The sequence below is a fragment of the Monodelphis domestica genome, chromosome 1 (genome assembly GCF_027887165.1).
Source record: "Monodelphis domestica isolate mMonDom1 chromosome 1, mMonDom1.pri, whole genome shotgun sequence".
In the NCBI taxonomy this organism is placed as follows: domain Eukaryota; kingdom Metazoa; phylum Chordata; class Mammalia; order Didelphimorphia; family Didelphidae; genus Monodelphis; species Monodelphis domestica.
The window spans coordinates 532,441,604-532,461,571 of NC_077227.1; the positions used below are offsets into that span (position 1 = coordinate 532,441,604).

The 19,968-nt window shown below is 37.5% G+C and overlaps 1 protein-coding gene across 4 annotated transcripts in view; it reads left to right on the plus strand.

The window, feature by feature from the left end:
* Window positions 1–14,056: 14,056 nt before the first annotated feature.
* LOC100027666 (arylamine N-acetyltransferase 1-like) overlaps window positions 14,057–19,968 on the plus strand; it is a 31,612-nt gene continuing 25,700 nt past the window's right edge. For 2 of the 4 annotated variants that reach the window (XM_056813300.1, XM_056813301.1), the window contains exon 1: window positions 14,057–16,995. The gene's annotated coding sequence lies outside the window, so the exon portion shown is untranslated. Of the gene's footprint in view, window positions 17,060–19,968 lie in introns of all 4 variants that reach the window. The other 2 variants (XM_056813302.1, XM_007476126.2) reach the window with 2 other exon arrangements.

Consider the following 19,968-nt stretch of genomic DNA (forward strand, 5'->3'; position numbering starts at 1 on the left):
TTCTATAATCATTGTATGGCTTCAATTTGCCTTTCTAAATTCCTTGGACTAGACCACTCTTTTCTCACTCTATGGTCTAACCAAACTGGAAAACTATTCTATGAATTTGGCAACTATCATCCATCTCTGTGCCTTTGTACTATGTATGTTTGTATGTATGTATGTATATATATATATACATATATCTCCAAACAATGCCTTCTCTAGTATGGGGAGGGAAGAGAGAGAGGGAGATACCAGGGAACTCTAATGTAACAAATTAATAAATGTAGTGTAAAAAAATAAAGTGGAGGGACATTTAATAAAGAACTTTCTGTTTACAGATGATTGTGCACTCAACACAGTCTCTTAGTCTGATAAGCAACAGATCATGGATTACATCTCTTCTCCTTATGCTAATCTGATAATTAAAAGGAAGGAAACAGAGGTTCTCCACTAGCCAGAAACATACCATTCATTTGTGTGACAATTAGTTACAGTAAATGGAAAAATTTTGAATGCTGTGGATAAATTTACTTATCTTGGCAGTATAGTCAACAGGGATGTCCACAAGGATAATAAGTTTGATGGATGCATTGCTAAAGCTAACTCAGTGTTTAGGAGGCACTAAAGGAAAGTGTGGTGGAAGAAAATAGGTATTGGGCTGCCTGTCAAACTGAATGCCTACAGTTCCATTGTGCTGACATTGTCGTATGCCTGTGAAACCTGAACATGCTAGTACCATGCCAGTGTGAATTTTAAAAGTCTCCATCTTGGTCTAGCACCCAAAAATTGTGCACACCCACACTACACGGGCATGTGCTAGTCAATGACAAATCAGAAATAACTAACTGCCCACCTGGGCTGTCCTAAGCCAAGCTAGAGCCAACCATTGGCACTTGTGAGACACAGGAAGTGAGGTAGGGAATAGCCTCTGAAATTTGCTCACTTCCTTTGGAGAGAGCTAGAGGGAGTTCGTGTTAGAAGCTTGGACAGGGAGGGCGCCTGCAGACAGCTTTCCTTCAGATCGGTCACGTGAGTTAAGGACTGATTCTTTCCACTTTGGGCCTAAAACTCCCTCTGCCTTGGTCAGAGGTTGAGTAGCCCCTTTCCCTTTTCTCCTCTCTCCTTCTCTCCCTCTCCTTTCCCTACTCCCATTGTGATTAAACCTCCATAAACTCCATTTTGACTTGAGTGTTTCATTTTAGGAATTTCATAAGTAAATTCCTTGGCGGCCATTGTTCAATATTACAACAATCTTAAAAAGGTGAAATTTTCACCATTACACCAGAAAACTAAGTGGTTTCTTAGAAAGATTCTGAAATCACCTGTCAAGATTAGATACCAGATACTGAAGTCCTTTCTTGAGCTGAACTGCTAAGCTTTCAAACTCTATTTGGGAGAATGTAATTCTGATGAACTAGCACCGTTATTTGATTGCTGTGTCCATTTGCCCAAAAGTCTATTTCATGGAGAACTCACACAAAGCAAGAGCTCACACAGAGGTCAGAAGAAGCAACACAAGAATATTTTCAAGGTCTCTCTGAAGAACTTTAATATTGATTATGAGACATGGGCGATACTAGCACCAGACCATCATACATGGTGTGCCCTCATCAAAGAAGGCACTTTGAGCAAAGCAGAATTGCAAGTGCTCAAAAGAAACATGAGATGTCAGACCTGTGGGAAGGGAAAGACTTTAAAACCAAGCAAGACAGAAAGAGTCACAAAATGTAAAATAAACAATTTTGATTACATCGAGTTGTAAACCTCAAATTTCCTTAGACTTATAATTGTTGAAAATTTCACCATTGGGATATTTCATACTTGGAAAATTTCTTACTGATAGTCTATTGGAATGGGAACTCCATTGGCATGGGAGGTTCCTTCTCTTCCCTTCTTATGATTACTTTAGGACAGAAACCCTTTGCTGAACAATGGAAAGGACTTTGACCTATGCTTAAGCATAGAACAGGAATTTCTTTGAGTCTTGATTGATTTAGAATTGATACAATGGAGATACTTGGAATAAATCTCCACCCTATTCAGTCCTAATAGGATTGAGTAAGGGCTGCAGCCTAGATCAAAATTTAATTATTCCAATCTCTACCATACTCAAGTTAACAGGATTTAGAAAGGGCTGTAGCAAAGGAGTATAGATTTAATCATTGGAAAATATGACCTTCAACAGACATGTGCAAAAAGCCAGAAACCTCTGGGCGGTCCTGGGTTAAGCGAGAGCCTCCATTGACAGGGAAATTGATGAAGAGTGATTGGTAGATGTGAGGACTGAGGGGAGGCAACTTGGATGGTGTCCTTAAAGATAGGAGGGTCTGGAGACTCGGGGGGAGAGGATTGAGTTTTTGGTCGGTGTGGTTCGTGGGCTCTGAGGAAGCTTGCTCTGAAGGAAGCTGAAGGTGGGGGCCTCTGAGACTGTTTCTCCATTTTGGACACGTGAGTGAAAGGGACTGATCTCTTTTCTTTGCCCCAGCTATCTAAGGGCTTGGGCCTTTTGGCCCAGCCTAAACAGAAGGGGTATTTAAGCCCTATTCCCTTCTCTCCCCTTTCTCTCTCTATATATATCTCTAATTCCTTTCTTGCTCCTATTGTAATTAAACTCCAAAAAAAGGCTGACGGCTGACTTGAGTTTTTCATTTAGGAATTACATAGCTGATTCCTTGGCGACCTTAAATTAATATATATCAGTCTTTTAAAGTGATTCCCTTGTAACAGAGTTTAAAAGTTTTTGTACAAACAAAACCAATGTAACCAAAATAAGAAGGGAAGCAACAAACTGGGAAACAATCTTCATAACAAAAACCTCTGACAAAGGTCTAATTACTCAAATTTATAAAGACCTAAATCAATTGTATAAAAAATCAAGCCATTCTCCAATTGATAAATGGGCAAAGGACATGAACAGGCAGTTTTCAGCCAAAGAAATCAAAACTATTAATAGTCACATGAAAAAGTGCTCTAAATCTCTGATAATCAGAGAAATGCAAATCAAAACAACTCTGAGGTACCACCTCACACCTAGCAGATTGGCTAGCAAAGGAAAGTAATGAATGCTGGAGGGGATGTGGCAAAGTCCGGACATTAATTCATTGCTGGTGGAGTTGTGAATTGATCCAACCATTCTGGAGGGCAATTTGGAACTATGCCCAAAGGGCACTAAACGATTGTCTGCCCTTTGATCCAGCCATAGCACTGGTGGTTTGTACCTCAAAAAGATAATAAGGAAAAAGACATGTACAAAAATATTCATAGCTGAGCTCTTTGTGGTGGCAAAAAATTGGAAAATGAGGGGATGTCCTTCAATTGGGGAATGGCTGAATAAATTGTGTTGGTGATGGAATACTATTGTGCTCAAAGGAATAATAAAGTGGAGGAATTCCATGGGAACTGGAACAACCTCCAGGAAGTGATGCAGAGTGAGTCGAGCAGAACCAGGTTTTCCTGGTTCTTTATTATTATTTTTTATTATTTATTTATTAATTATATTATTTATTATTAGTTTTATTTATTTATTTATTTTATATTTTTATTATATATATTTTTTTATATAAAATATAAATATAAAAATATTATAATATTTATTATTATACACAGAAACTGACACACTGTGGTACAATCGAATGTAATGGACTTCTTCATTAGTGGCAATGCAATGACCCAGAACAACCTGGAGGAATCTATGAGAAAAACCACTATCCACATCCAGAGGAAACACCAAAGAAAAACAACTGCTTGAATATATGGATTGAAGGCATATTGTTTGGGATGTAGACTCTAAATGAACATCCTAATGGAAACAACAACATGGAAATGGGTTCTGATCAAGGACACATGTAATACCCAATGAAATTGCATGTTGGCTATGGGAAGAATGGGTAGAGGGGAAGGAGGGAAATAATGTGATTATTGTAACCTAGGAATAGTGTTCTAAATTGACTAAATAAACTTATTCAAATGGAAAAAAAGAAACATGAGATGCACAAATTTAGATATTTCCACCCCGAATATTTATATTGGCTATTTGTGCTCAACCTCTGGTAGAGCTTTCTGAAATAGTATTGCTCTGATTAGCCACAATTGGATACATTTTAATACAATAATTGGATAAATTTAAAATTCATGCTTTTATACTAATATGAGAATTCCATGGTAATGTTGTGATTGTTGACTTAAAGATATTATAACTAAAGGTAAAATGACCTTGAGTAGTCTTATTTACAAAGAGGTGGAAAGAGTGAAAGTGGAAAAATGTAAGAAGAAAGTAGAGAATTATCTAGCCTATCACCCTAAGTGCTGCTCCAGTGTGAGGCTCAGCTCTGGCAGGGCTTCACCATGTACCTTGTCCCCACATGGATTTTCTGGTAATTCTCAGCCAGAAGTCCGGTGGTGTCTACATCAAGGGTTCTACTAATGTAGTCTCCTCCAGGAAAGGAAGACCTCTCTGGAACCAATCTCTCCAGGAGCCAGGAAAGGAAGGCTAGCTACTCACCCACCCAAGGTGAAGTCTTCTAACACCAAAGTCCAAAGGAGAAGATCCAGGAGCAGTCCTCCAAGAAGCAGTCCAAGAGCCAAAGTCCCAGCTCAAAGTGAAGCTGAAGTCCAAAGTCAAAGATCCCTTGGACAGGAAGTTCAGAACTTTTTATAGACCTTTTCCCACATCACTTCCTGTCCCTTCTCCAGTTTACAGGAACCAATCATAGTCTTTCAATGTGCCTAGCACTGCCCAGGGGAAGTGTGGCCTCTGGAGTTGTCACCCACTTTAGCAAGTGACTTGCAAACACTCTTACTTAATGTTAAGTAGGGGTGCTTAAGTTTTTGATTGATTAACTTTAAAATTGCTGATTGATAGACAAAGAAAGTTTGATTCACTCTTTATGGTACATTGATCCTGATATTTTGGTTCTCTTTGAGTATGAAGGACAATAACCAGCCAAGTAATAGCTGACAATAGATATATATAACTGGATCTATTTCATTTTTTCAAAGCCAAACATTTATTGAATATAGTCATAAAAGCTACAATTAGGAGCAGCTGGTTGCTCAGTGGATTGAAAGCCAGGTCCAGAGACAGGAAGTTCTGGTCAAATCTAGCCTTAGACACTTCCTAGACCCAATATTGGTTCCAAGATGGAAGGTGAGGATTTTTTTAAAAAGCTACAATTCATCAAATTAAACTCAAACTTAATGGAACAATTCTTAAAATTAAGCACTAAATTTTACTTTAAAATAAGGCACAAAATGCCAATTTTAGGGGAGACAAAATCTGCCCACTATCTATACACCTGTCACTCCCTATGCCTGTCAGACCAAGAAGAATAAGTCTTATCCTCCTTCTGCCTAATATGCATATTCCCTCTTCTCTCCTCATGGTACTAATTCTAAAAGGATTTGGACTCATATTGGTAGGGGAATACTTTGATAAATCACTTATTTTGCCTCATTGTTCTCATTTCTAATCAATAAGTAAGAATTTGTTAAATTAACTCAGATATAAATATTCACTTATAACCACATTAAAAGAGAAAACCAAGCAGACAATTGCATGGGATGAGAAAAAAATAATAAATAAAAATGTGTTTGTTTATTTGGAGCAGAAATGTGAATGCAAAACAAAAGAAGCATTCTTACATCCATTCCTCAAAAGAGTACCCTATGATTCCCTTTATCTTTGTACACTCTAGAAAATCTTCAGGCTTCATTTTTCAAATTGGGAAAAACAAAGCAAATAATCTATAGCCTAGGGCACTCTTGCTGGACTGTCTACCTCATAACAGATACACAGTTATGATCTAGATGATTGTGTATCTGCTATATTTACTCTTTTTTGGTCACTATATACCCACAGATAGTATTTGCTTATTATTTTGTCAGTTTTATCTCTCATATAGCCTCTACATCTTGGCAGTTTTCACAAATGCTGGCTCAGTTTCTCCATGAGGCTTGGCTGGCAGCCTGCCATCACACCTGTCCATCATGTCTTCCCTTGCCATCCCCTCACTCCCAATCTCCTTCATATTGCTCAGTTTCCAATGCTTTCCTCCTTACAGCTCCATTATGACATTTCTCATGCTTCTGGCATGAGAGTCTCATGGGAATATGAAGTCTTAACCTGGCTACAATCAGTCAGATTCTACCTCATGGAAAATACCATTCCTATTCAAATTGAATGCTTGCTGCATTTAACATTACGGAATAGATACTTGTCTTTATCTAACCACTGTCACACTCAAAAATAGTTCTCTTCTTTTTTCTAGGCTAAACCTCTTTAGTTCCTTTGATCTATCTTCATAAGGTGAAAACTTGAAGCCCTTCACTATCCTTGCCACCTGAACTAGGATATTCACCAAATGATCCATATTCCTCTTAAACTATGGTGCCCAGAACTGAACTCAACACTTCAGAAGTGGAATTACTGGGAACTGGTACCTCTCTGTCCAAGATAATGCCTCATTTAATTTAGTCTAAAATTGAATTGCTTTTCATCAGGGCTCTCATATCACACTAACTAATGATTGGCACTAGGGCTAGTATTTCCAATAAGATTGAGCCCAATAGCTAACAGTTCATAGAATTATCAACTGCTAAAGCTAGAAAGGACTATAGAATCCACATAGTCCAACTCCTTCATATTATATGTGGGGATACCTGGGTCAAGGAGATAACAACAACAACATTAAATCCATTAAGAAGCCCAGAGGAACTGCTAGGTAGTTACAGCTCCTGTGTCTCATATATGTGCAGCAAAATTAGTTGAACGTCTCTGCCTTCTGTCATCATCATCCTATCCATCCTGAGCAAAGATCCTCTTTCTTGCTTGATCCACTACATCTTTTACCCAATATATATTAAAAGTGATTTTTTTTTATTTTTTGGTAATCCTTAGCCCCTCTTGGTAAAAACCTCATTCTAAGCTTTAGTTCTCTTGAAACTTCTTATGAGACTGTACCATGTTTTTGCTCTCATTCTCTTTTACATGTCCTTGTTTTCTATCTTTCATATATACCTGTTTATAATCTAAGATGGTCAATAAATTACCTGTGTTTCCACACTGGTCTCTTTGTACGAATGCCTTTTTCCCCTCCTCATCACAACTGTCCTTTGTCTTGAAAAATTTTCACTTTTGAGAACTAATTCTCTTTCCTGGGCAGATTTCCCATGTAGAATTTTGTTCTGTAGTACCCTATCTATCCCTTTTCTGAATCATTTGAATTTTTTTCCATCCAAATCTGGGGTATATGCCATACCATACTTACCATGCCATACCATCTTTCCCTACTACAGATTCTAAGATGGAAGTCATTACCCACTAAGATTCCAACTATTTCCAACTCCCAACAACTATTTCCCCCTTGTTGGCAAGAATTAGATTCAGAATAAAAAGTTCTCCTTATTGGTTACGTCACGCTTTGAAGAACAAAATTATCATTATAGCAAATTGAGAAATTTGTAGGTGCTCTGCATTTGGTATATAGAGAACTCTACCATATAAAGATATTGTTACTCAATGTTGTGGGGGAATATCCAGGAACTCCCTGGTTATTTCCAAGGTCTTGATGTAGTATGGGGAGTGGTCTTTCTCTATCTAACAGGGGCTATGTTACCAGTACCACTACACTATTTCCCAAACCTAAAAAATATAATCCAAGCTTTTCAGTACTACCATAGCCCCAGGACTGGGGGATACCCAAATGTAATACCACAATGAATACTGTTTAAGGCTTTAATGTGTATAGTTTGATTATTTTATTTACTATTATGGTTAAAAGTCTTGAGTTTTGTGAGCAAACTCCATTGAAATACAGTGAGTACTGAAATAAGGGTATTTTTCTATTAGGATGGGGACTGAACCATAAGAAATCTAACTGGATACATTCACAAGTATTAAATTCTTAAACTAACAAGAGAAGTGTTGCAACACACAAAAGAGGCAGAGGAAAGAAAAAGAAGTGTCTAACTCTTTCTACAAGCCACAGAGAACTCGGGGTTACCCCAGAGGATCCTCTGGTATAGGGTAGAATGGACAATCCCTGGGGATGAGTGTTGACTAACAGAGCTTAGGCGGTTTTACTAATCAGAATCAAGCAATTGGGTAGAAATATCCTCTGGTGGCTAAAGACATGACCCTGATATGGGTAGCCCTTTTTACTTAGTCCAGAGAGGAACAGACCATTCATAAGCTATTACATGTCTCAAGTATTCTTCATAAAACAACTTGATAAGTATAATATTAACTTGAGATTTACTGTCCAGCATAGGAAAACATTTTGCATTTTGATTCCTTATGATCACTGATGCATGGAGTCTCATGAGTCTTGGGGAAAAGGACCCAGGAAAGGTTGATGGGGTAAGAGCTAATTTCTTAGGAGCTTGCTTCTTGATACAAGCTCTATAGGTATAGTATTCTGGAAAATTAATGCTGGATCCTTTAGTTCACCTAGGATATGAATACCTGATCATCATATCTCACTATAGCAAAATATCATTTGGCCTTTTTGGGTGTGCTCATTCACTGTTGTTCCCAAAATGAGCAGCTTTGACCTGTGAACTTAAACTTTCTTATTTCTCTGGAACAACATTTAGCAGACATTCAGCCTGACTCTGGCTTTTTGGTGAGAGCAATCTGGTTTGGTTAGCCTCTATTTTAGTTGTGGTGACTCAGAACTACGGGGATCACCTGTGGATATGTGGGTCCAGTTTTCATTATCTCCTAATATTCTGTTCATATTTTTTGTTTCTCCTTCTCCGACCAGATCGATTCTGTTCTGAATAGCTGGGAGACTAGACCTGTTGCTTATTTAGCCATAGGGACAACAGTAGGAGATCATCATGTAGAATTCCACTCTAATGTAGGTCAACTTCGTGTGGTTCCCATGCGTTAGGCATTGCTCCTTTGATTGCTCTCTTTAAAGGAATCTCTACACTTTGCACAAAATTGAAATCTTCTTTCCCTCTGCTTGGGAAGTAATTCAGGACTTCACATAGATCTTCTTTGTGCTCTTATCACCACTAATTAGCTGTTTAGTGTTCACAAATATTTGAGCACTATAAGCTCAGAGGTTTCCGTCTTTAAGATCCATGGGCCATCAAAGGCATGCTCCAATGGAGGACTCTAGTAATTATTTATATTTCTCTGCATCAGCAATCTATTCCTAGAATAACACAACAAAAGAAAAAACAACAAACTTTAGCTAGAAAATCCTAAGCAAGGGTTTTCAACCTTTGCCATGTGTAACAAAGTTTTTTTTTTTAATTTTAGCATGTAGCTATGAACTTTATTACTAGAGATATAGTTATCCTAGCACACAGAAAGGAATCCTTCCAAAAACTTTAGGGGGAAAAAATCTAAGTTTTTACTTTGTCAAGATAAACAGAACAGAGCAAGAAATATTCCTGACAATAATGTTCTAAAAGCCTATTCCATAGCAATATTTTTCTACTGTTAGTAGGGCAGAGATTGGCACAATTATAATGATAGTTCACTCCCAGAAGATTAGTTTTTGGAGATATTATCACACTTTAATTTGATTCTACTATTACCAGGCAGGTGAATCTTACCTTAGGCAAATGTATACTAAATTAGATTAAAATATCCCCAGACTGCCTTAAAGGACTCCTTTGGCAAAATGAAGAATTCATGTATAATATAAATACTATTTTCACTAATTATTTCATCCATTTATTGTCTCTTGGTTGATCATTCATTCCAGCAGGTTCTGTGAAGAACACAAGAATTATTAGACACCAATCTTGCCTTTCAGAAGGTTATAGTTGACTTTGTGAGACAAAACATACAAACATATAATATGGAGGTCTCAAAGTGGCTTGTAGAGAGTCGAGAAGAGAATTCTTTAGAATCTCTAGAATCTTCTCCAAGGGAGACTTTAATTCCCATCAGGAGAGGAAGAAAGAGGTTGGGATCAGATGTTGGCTCCTCTGTTCTCCTTAGAGATGTTTACTGGGCTAGAATTCTTAAATGTTGTTAGTCCAGAGAAAGTAATTATAAGATCTCAAGCAGCACTCTTGACTGCTATTCATTAGTGAGGAAAGAGAGGCCCCAAGCTTTATATCCAAAGCTTGACTCCCTTTCCACCAAGATATCAGTTCCACAATGACACATTAACAAATACTAAAGAATCCATTTATCTAAGTAGATAGCAAAACAGAAATCAGGGAAGCTATACATATGTACTGATTGAAGGAATTCTCTCATTGGGATTGAAATATCTCAGCTCTAAAGTCTCAAATTAGCAAGATGTGGATAGTGCCATTTCCTCTCTCCCTAGCTTCTTCCCAGAGTCTTTCTCTCTCTTAGTCAACCTGAAGAAGATTGGCATTGTGGATCTTTATTCTTTAAGCAGAAGGAACCCATTTCTCTCCTCTCTCACTTTCAACAATCTTCCTACTTCTCATGTAGGCATAGGGCTGTGGGCACAAGTTTATATGTAAAATACTAGTTGGGATATAACTAACTTCTGAGTGATATAGGCGTTTATTATGTAAACCTTGGGTTTTCTTAGCTCAGGAAAGGATAGGATGCCATTTTGGTAGAGTTGAACTTGGTATCAAGATATCAGGGTAGGGGGGCAACTAAGTGGCTCAGTGGATAGAACTCTCAGCCTGGAAATGGGAGGTCCTGGGTTCAAATGTGGCCTCAGACACTTCCTAGCTCTGTTACCCTAGTCAGCTCACTTAACCCCCATTGCCTAGCTCTTTCTGTGCTTCTGCTTTGGAGCTAATAATCAGTGTCTATTGTAGTAAGAATCATCACTTCTCTTCTGGATTTACTTTAGACATTTCCTCTGGGATCTTGGCTCATTTACTGGACTCTGTTTTGTGATGTTCTGTTGGGGGAACTTAACTTATTTAGCCTAGATAAATTAGCCATTAGGATCATATTAAGGGAATTTAGGTTTGGAGATAAGATTAAGAACTCTTCCTTCTCCTTTGTTACCATTCTTCCTCTCCCATTCCCATCAATAAGCTTAAAATATTTAGATGATTCCTTCTTGTCTCTTTCCCTTAAACAATCCCATAATAACACTATTCTTTTTTTAAAACCTTACCTTCCATCTTAGAATCAGTACTATGTATTGATCAGTGTTAAATCTAAGACAGAAGGTAAAAGTTATTAAAAATAAAAAAATGTCAGGGGAGGAGAAAAGGGAATCAAAGTACACAAAATAAGAAAGATCATGTTGAGTATTTTCTCTTCCACTAGAATGTAAGCTCCTTGAGGTTAGAAACTCTTTCAATTTCCTCCTTTAAACTTTTAATTTCTCTCCTTAATGTCTGTATTAAGTCACTATTCTCCTCATCTTTCTTTTCATGGCCATTAAATACCTAAACTTCTACTTTATTCAATTCTTCAAGGTCCATATCAACACAATTTGGATAATTGGTCTTAAAATAATCTTTGACCACTTTACAACATGACATATATCAAAGGGATGTCAGACAAATAAGGTGACAGTCTGTGAAAAACTTGTAAAGTGGTCAGAGAAAAAATAAATCAAGCAGTGGCCATAGCCTCTTTGCAAAAAAATACACAAGTCAAACAACAATGTGTTACTTCTGTGGAAAAAGGGGTCATGTAATGTTAACTGTAGAAACTGGAACCAGTTCCCCAATAATACAAACTTTAGAAATAATGGGAATTCTAGGAATAACAACTTTAGAAATAATGACAATTATAGAAATAATGACAATAGAAATATATTTAGATATACTAATCCAAATAAGGCAATGGATTTTCATTGGGATTTTGTTTGAAATTTTCAGATTTTGTACTAGGCCTATCAGAACAAGCTCTCATTGTGGTTAATAACGCCTCTTTAGACAGGCATAATCTTGTGTAATCTTGCTCATTGTTGGTGTTCCATTTTGGGTCTTGAGGAGGCTAATGAGCTGCTCTCTTTCCCAGAGCCTGATTGACAAGAGAGACGATTTTATTTTTCTTTCTTACTGTCAAAAGAACTTGGAGCAAATTTTCAGTATCAATCCATCTGGGATCATATGTGTAAAAAATTGTTCACTAGTTTTTTAATAATCACAATTGTGTCATCCCCAAAAGAAGAGGTATTTTGCTTGAATCTCTCAATATCTTTGTGTGTGGGTGAATGGTGTAGGATACCTTAGTGAAATTGCATCTCTATTTTTATTAAAGATGGGTACTTCTTTTAAGGGGAATATGCCTGTAACTGAATTATCTTATTATGGTTTCTGCTTCTTGGTTTTGTGTTTGAGTTGCCACAGAGCAGGAATGGTTGGAGGTGGGGAAATAGGTTGAGTGGGAGGTGTTTGGGTATATGCAGAGATAGTTAGAACAGGATGAGTAGTTGAGGTGGTCTGAGTTTGAGCAGAAATGCATGGAGCAGGACTGGACAGAGACTGTGTAGGCTCTAATAATGAGAGAGTGTTGAGAGATAAATCTCTTCTTATTCTGAGGATTTCTCAAGCTTTTCTCAATGCTCATCTCCATGAGATCCCCCAGACTCTCCTCCAACTTCTTTTGAAGGTCATTCAATTTATTTTCTAGTTTTTTCTTTAGGGTTTTAAGGTCAATCAAACGATTATTCTGTTTCCTCCTGAGGAGAAATAGGCAAAATACCAAGCCCCTATTGCTATAAGTATGGCTAGGAACAGTGCTATATAAACCCACTGTGTAATATTTCATTGGACAATAAGCCATTTAAGATAGACAAGAAACAGCATCACAACTTGAATTTTATTACTCAGAATCATAGTTAATCTAATTGTTAATTTTATTTGCAATTCTACTTTCTGTCAGTAGATGGAGCTGTTTAACATAAAGGATCAACAGCTGTACCAGAATTAACTTCTAGGAAGTTGACTTAATGACAGTTTCAGTTAAAAAGTAAGGAAAATAATCAGAAGGTGTGGGTTCAAAGTCCCTTTGTGGTTGCCAATTAAAATGTAAGGGTTAAAAACAGGGTTTTGACAAAATAAGAGAGCAGCTTTTAATAACTTAAGTTTTAATGAGAATATAGTAGAGTTGTAAATTAATATTATCCCTTTAAGCCAGAGAAAAGAAAACTTCTAGCAGCTCACAACCTAATACTGCTATGTATTTTGTAAATACTAAAGTGCTATATAAGTATCAGTGAGGGTAATAACAAAGCCATTCATTCTATCCTTTCTAAATAGAGCTTAAAAATCTATTTAAGGGGAATGAAACTGCCTATAAAATTAAAAGAATTTCAAGAATCCTGAGTTGTAGTAAAGAGGGAACTTTTCCCTTCATGATCTTAACCCAGAAGACAATGTATATATAAAGAACTTCCAGCACATAGGGGCAACTCAGCCAGCCTGGGAAGGTCTGTTTCAAGTACTGTTAACCACTCCAACAGCTCTAAAATTTGGAGAAAAGACTGTGGATACATTGCTCCCATGTAAAACAAGTACTTTCCATTGAAACTGATTGACTGTATCCTGTCACATGCTTTGTAGATAAAATTACAGAGACAACTGGACAATATTTTCACTGACATTGAACTCTAGAATTTTAAAATAGAATATTTGATTTTTCCTTACACTTGAACCACATGATACCAGTATCTATCTATCTATCTATCTATCTATCTATCTATCTATCTATCTATTTTGATTTTGCAATTGAATGATTTTAGATATCCATTAGTCAATGGGTAAGTGAATAATTTATATTATAGAATTTGTATTTTGCTTTAAATATGTGTACTGGAATGTATTCCATTTAGAAATTGTTATTATTATTATACTTTCATAGGACTATAGAGAAAAGTTAAAATAAGTAAATGTTAAGTGTTATAAAGTGTTATAAGTGTTGGTCAACACCTTCCTCAGGGGGGATTGATTGTATCTTTTTTAATGTATTATCTGTTAAATTTAAATGGATATTTCCAGGTTCTTATTTTCCATAGAGTATAATTTTAATAAATTCTAAGTTTTAGGATTAAATTATTTTTAATAGTAATTTGTAATTATTTGTAATTGGGAATTGTTTTTTTGTTTTTTTTTTTTTGTAAAATCCAAGATTTGAAATCTTTTGAGAGTAATTTTAGGATTTGTTAACTCCCTGAATCAAGAAAAGTGAACTGTTTTAAGAAGATGCCATAAATAAAGAAACCTACACTGCATCAGAAGATCTAAAGTGAATTGTGGGAAGTATTGATTGAACTGAAGGGGGTTGAATGATTTAATGAATTTAAATTTCTTATGCCAAAGGGGAGCCTACTAGAAGATTTTTAGAAGTATAAGTTAGTTCAGTTTAACTGCTCCATTGGGAAGACTAGCCTCTCAATGGATCACAGGAGTGATTGTAAAAAGGAATCTTTTATTTGTTTTTTAATTTAACGGGGGACCTGGAGGTCTTCTTACCATAGAGATGTGTAGGGATTAACCAGCTCACAGTGACAGGAAGGAGAAACCATAGAGACAGGAAGGAGGAATCAAAGACATAGGAAGTAAGGTAGGAGAAGATTGGAGGTTGGTTGCTGGTGGTGTGGGTTGGCATTTAGTTGCTGGAATATAAAGGCATGCTGGAGTTTACTGAGAGGGTTTTGGCTTTAGCCTTTAGAGGGCTTTTTGCCTTTTGGGTTTTTGGCCTTTGGTTTGGTCTGTTAGGGTTTTTTTCTTTTCCTGGAACTTTTTGGAAGGTGGCTAGTCTTCATTCAAAGACCTAATTGGGGTTGGATTAAACACTGATTGGGTTGGTTTTGATTGGGCTGGATTGGATTGGGACTTTTTGGGGTGGTTGTTATTAGTGGTTATTATAGTTAGTTTTAGATAGTAATTATAGGCAGTTATAGGATAACTAGTATAGACATTAGGAAATTTCTTTCTCTACCTCTTTCCTATATTTTCCTCCTTTACTATATTCTTTACTATCTCTGTTTTAATTACACTAAATTGTTAATTCTTAAAAGCTGCTAGGAGTTTTCTTTTCTCTGGATTAAAAAGATAACATTAATTTAAAACTCTACTATATTCTCATTAAAACTTAATTTATTAAACGCTGCTCTCTTATTTTGTGAAAACCCCTATTTTAACCCAGTAATCAATATGATTGTGCTATACAGTATCTATTTTTCCTTATCAGGACCCTTTACAGTAACCATTCTGTAATTTCTAGTGGTGATGACCTAATCCTGAATTACCATCATAAACCTTTACATTTCTGATATTATTGAACTATTGTGATTGCCTTGAGGTCTTCCCAGACAACATGCAAATAGGATTGACTTATGATCATAGGGATCATAGGATATAGAACCAGAAGGGACCATAGAGATCATCTAGTTCAATTCTCTTATTTTATGGAGTAGAAAATTGAGACCCAAAAGGGAAAAGTAGCTTGTCTCATGGTCACACATGTGGTAGAAGTGCCTGGATTCAATCTAGGCTCCACTGGCTCAAAATCCAGTGATCCAGATACTTTGCCACTGTCCATAAAGAGACCAAAACATGTACTGGTAGCTAAAAATAATACCCCAAAATGGAATTAGGAAGCAAATTTTTATTCTTGCAGGTGATTATAGATCAATTATACTTTCCTGAGTCCTAAAGCCTCTCATAGAAACAAGTCACAGATGTTTAGTTTTGGGCTATACTGGCTATTGGGCAGTTAGGTGGCACACTGATTACAGTGCCAGCCGTTGAGACAGGATGTCCTGGGTTCAAATTTGACCTCAGAATCTTCCTAGCTGTGTGGGCAAGTCACTTAACCTCCATTGCCCAGCCTTTACCTCTTTTCTGCCTTGGAAACAATATTTAGTATCCATTCTAAGACTGAAGACAAGTGTTTTAAGGAAACCATTAGAAGGTCAGATAGAAGTTCTCTGCTGCTATATCCTCTTAGCTACTGGGACAGCAACTCTTCAGGATCTGAAATGCGGCTAAAAAGAAGTCCACATTTGAGAAAGGGTCCATCCTGGAGAAAACAAAGGTCTAGCTATGGTTGAGGTTGGTGGGGAGAGCAGTTTTCTTTTATTTCCCTGCCATTTCCAAGCCATTCTGCTTGCACTTTGGCCTTCTGTTAGCATTAGAATTCGTGTCTTTGTGGCTCTGAGCTCTGCCTGGCAAGCTTACTTCTAATCTAGCCTGGTCCAGGCTCCATACTTTTTGGCCACCACTTTACCCCTTACATGGTACTCTCTTCTCTTCTTTCCCACTTTTCACTTTCAACTTCCACTTATGTGTGGCCTTCTAATATCATGTAAACTCCTTGAGGGCAAGAATCATCTCCTTCCTTTAGCACAAGAGCTTAATATAATGCCTCGAGTATTATATAAGTGCTTATTTCACTTTTTACTTCACTCATTACTTCGTTGTTCAGTCCAGTTCAAGTCTTCCTGATTCAGGGGACCATACTTCCCCGGGGAAAGGACTGGGATCCTGTTTTCTGCCTTTGATAGGACAGAGGAGCCTGGGAACAGGTGCTCAGCATTATTCAAGTATATTAACTTGAAGAGAAATGTAAACTCAGAGTAGGGAGCGAAACACTAAAACTACAAGTCCCAGAAACCTCAGGGTGTGGGAGGAAACTGGCCCTAGAAATCAGACAGCCTGTCATCAATAAAGAACCAAGTGTACACTGTCACTTTGGTATATACTGTGACTTTGGGCGGAAGAGCAGAGAGGTGGTGCGTCTCAATATTTCGCGCCTCCGGAGATGGGTCTGAAAGAAAGTCACAGAAGATTTGTTCTTTCAGCCCCGTCAGCATTGGCTTGGCTTGTCCGGGGTGCGTGCTGGTCCTCCCTCCTTCTCAGCTGCTTTTAGTACAGGAACTGAGAGGTACCCATCCCCCAAGCCCACAGGAAGTTCCTCATTGCAGATAAGAGTGACCTTTTCACCAGCGCTCCCTGAAATTGTTACTTTTTCTTTAATTGGCTGGACTCTCCCAGAACCTTTCCGTTTTCCTGGGTGGAGAGTAGCGAGACTGAGATGACTCAGGAAAAGTGTTGCTACTCTATTAGGCTGAGTACGCTCCTGAGGTTCCGGTGAGTTTGTTTCCCAGGAATACTTTGGGAGGCGTCCCTCATATCTCTTTCCAGATCCCACCTGGTAATTTTCCTAGTTTGTTTGTAATTCAGAGTGCCATGTAAATCAGGGATTCGGGGATTCTTACCCTTCTCTCCCCCTTCTTCCCCCCCCCCCCCCCCCTTTTATGACCTGGACCTTCTTAGCAATCTGGTGAAGCCTATGGACCACCTTTCTCAGAATGTTCTTAAGTGCATAAAATAAAATACATAGGATCACAAGAGAAACCAATTATTTTGAAATACAGTTATACCTTTTTTTTTTTTAAAAAACGGTTCATGTGTTTTTGTGTAAATTAAGAACCTCGGTGATACTTGAGTTGTCTTTCTTGCTTTCTCCTCCCTCTTTTTCTTTCTCTTTTTTCCTTCCTTTCTCTCCCTCCTTTTTCCTCCCTCCCTCCTTCGTTCCTTCGTTCCTTCCTTCGTTCCTTCCTTCCTTCCTTCCTTCCTTCCTTCCTTCCTTCCTTCCTTCCTTCCTTCCTTCCTTCCTTCCTTCCTTCCTTCCTTCCTTCCTTCCTTAAAATAAATACTGTCTTATTGATTTTAAGGCAGAAGGGTGGTAAAGGCTAGGCAACAAGGTTAAGTGACTTGCTAGGGGTCTTATAATTAGGAATTGTCCAAGTTCATATTTGAACTCAGGATCAAGTTTCTAGGTCCAGCTCTCAATCCTCTGAGCCACCTAACTGCCCCTTAGAGTTGTATTTCCAACTGGTCTCTCAGGTATTACCTCTAGTCCAGGTGTTCTTAGCTTTTATTGTGTCATAGACCTTTTCAGTAGTTTAGCAAAGTTTATGGACCCCTTTTCAGGTTCATGTTTTGTTGCCTATATTCATATTTGAAGGAAATTCTAAATTTTAGTTAGAATTTAGTAAAAATAAATATATGTTTTTTTCACCCTAAGAAAGGTCTAGATCCTATGAAATCTATCAAATTTGTGATGTGGAAGAGTAGAAAGAGTGCTGGATTTAGACCAGCCCTTGATTTGAATCCCATACCTGGACCTGGGTTTGAATCCTGGCCCTGCCTCTGTGTGACCACTAGGACTCTACACAATTATTGATAAAATGAGAGTCCACTAAGGCTAGTTTCTAAATCTGTATTCATAGGGAGTTCCACACAATTATAACTTATTTGAGAAAAGGAATATTTTTATAAATAACTTTGTAATTACTTCAATACTTGACCATATTTGAGTTTATAGCCATGTTTGTGTCCTTTGCCAAAGGAAATTGAAGTCCTTCAATGCTTTAATCACCAGTATTTAGGAGTTGCTATGGCCAAAATAAAGTGTCAGTTTATTGCTAACCTTCTGGGATTGAGAGTTATTTTGATCCTTTCCCCATATGCAAATGCCAGATCAGTTTTTCTACCTTTCATGATTAAAATTGCTGAAAAGAGGGCAGCTAGGTGGTTCAGTAAATAGAAAGCCAGGCCTGGAGATGGGAAATCCTGGGTTCAAATGTGGTCTCAGATATTTCCTAGCTGTGTGATCCTAGGCAAGTCACTTAATCCCAGTTGCCTAGCCCTGACTGCTCTTCTGCTTTGGAATCAATACTTAGTATTAATTCTCAGAAGGTAAGGTTAAAACAAAACAAAACACCTAAGAAAAGCCATCTATACTTGTAACTATTTAAGCCTAATGTCTCTCTCCTGCTCACTCTCTCCCCTTGAAATCTGGCATCCTTCCTGAACTCTGTAGCACTGGCACCGTTAACTATCCCCATATCCAATGGGATCTTCTTTCATCCTTTTGCTTAACCTCTTTTGAATCATGGACCCCTTTGGCAATCTGATGAACAAAGTAATATTTTTAATACATAAAATAAAATCCATGTGGTTGCAAAGGAAACTGATTATATTGAAATAGTTATTCATATATTTTTCCTTTCCGAGTTCATGTGCCCTCTGAGATGTAGCCACAGACTTTTGGGGATTCCATGGATTCCTAGGTATAGGACCTTTATCTTAGAGACTAAACTCTTGATTCCCCTCTTTTTAATTGCTCCTTTTCTGTCTCCTTCACTAACCTCCCAAATTCTTCCCAGACCCTTAAGGTGATTATACCCCATGCTTCTATCCTTAGTCTTCTGTCTCAACACTTGGCAATCTCATTCATTTGCACAGTTTCATCTCCTACTTTTACAGAAATACCTACTAAAGCTACATCGTCTGGCCCTATCCTTGCTCTCAAGCTCCAGATCAGCATCTCCAGTTGTTTTTTGGTCCTCTATAGTTGGATGTCTCAATGATACTTCAAAGTCAAAATGCCAAAGCTAAGCCTGCTTTTCTTTCTGACTTCACCTTTTTGTTATGTCAGCAGCATATATCTACTCTCCCATGTTTGAAATCTTATTGACCGTTTTCTCTCTCCTTATCCTCTCATGTCTAGTCAGTTACCAGTTATGTAATTCTAGCAATTCTACCTTTTCAATGTCTCTTTTATCCATCATGTCAAATGAAGTCAACTAATATCTATTAAGCATCTACTTTGTGCCAGGTAATGTTTTAAGCCTTGGAAATATGAAGGCAAAAAACAAATCTGTCCTTGCTATTCAGGAGTTCAAAGTCTAATGGAAGACAACTTGAAGACAATTATGTAAAGATAAAATATATCACAAAGGGAAAGTAGTGGCATTAAAGGAAATAACAGATCTTATTATCACCCATTTAGGCTACTGCCATAACTAAAATTGTCCCCTCCTCTCTAATCCATTTTTCAAAGTGATGCCAAACTAATATTCCTCATGAATAAATCTGATTCTCTTGCTCCTTTGCTCAAAGACTATCAATAGTTACTTATTGTCTACTGAGTAAAGCTCAGATTTCTTAACCTGGCTATCAAAACATCCACCATCTGGTGCTACCTGTCTTATTTCATACATACTACTCTCCCAGTATTTTATTATTCAGTAAAGCTCTGCTGGTTTGTTACAG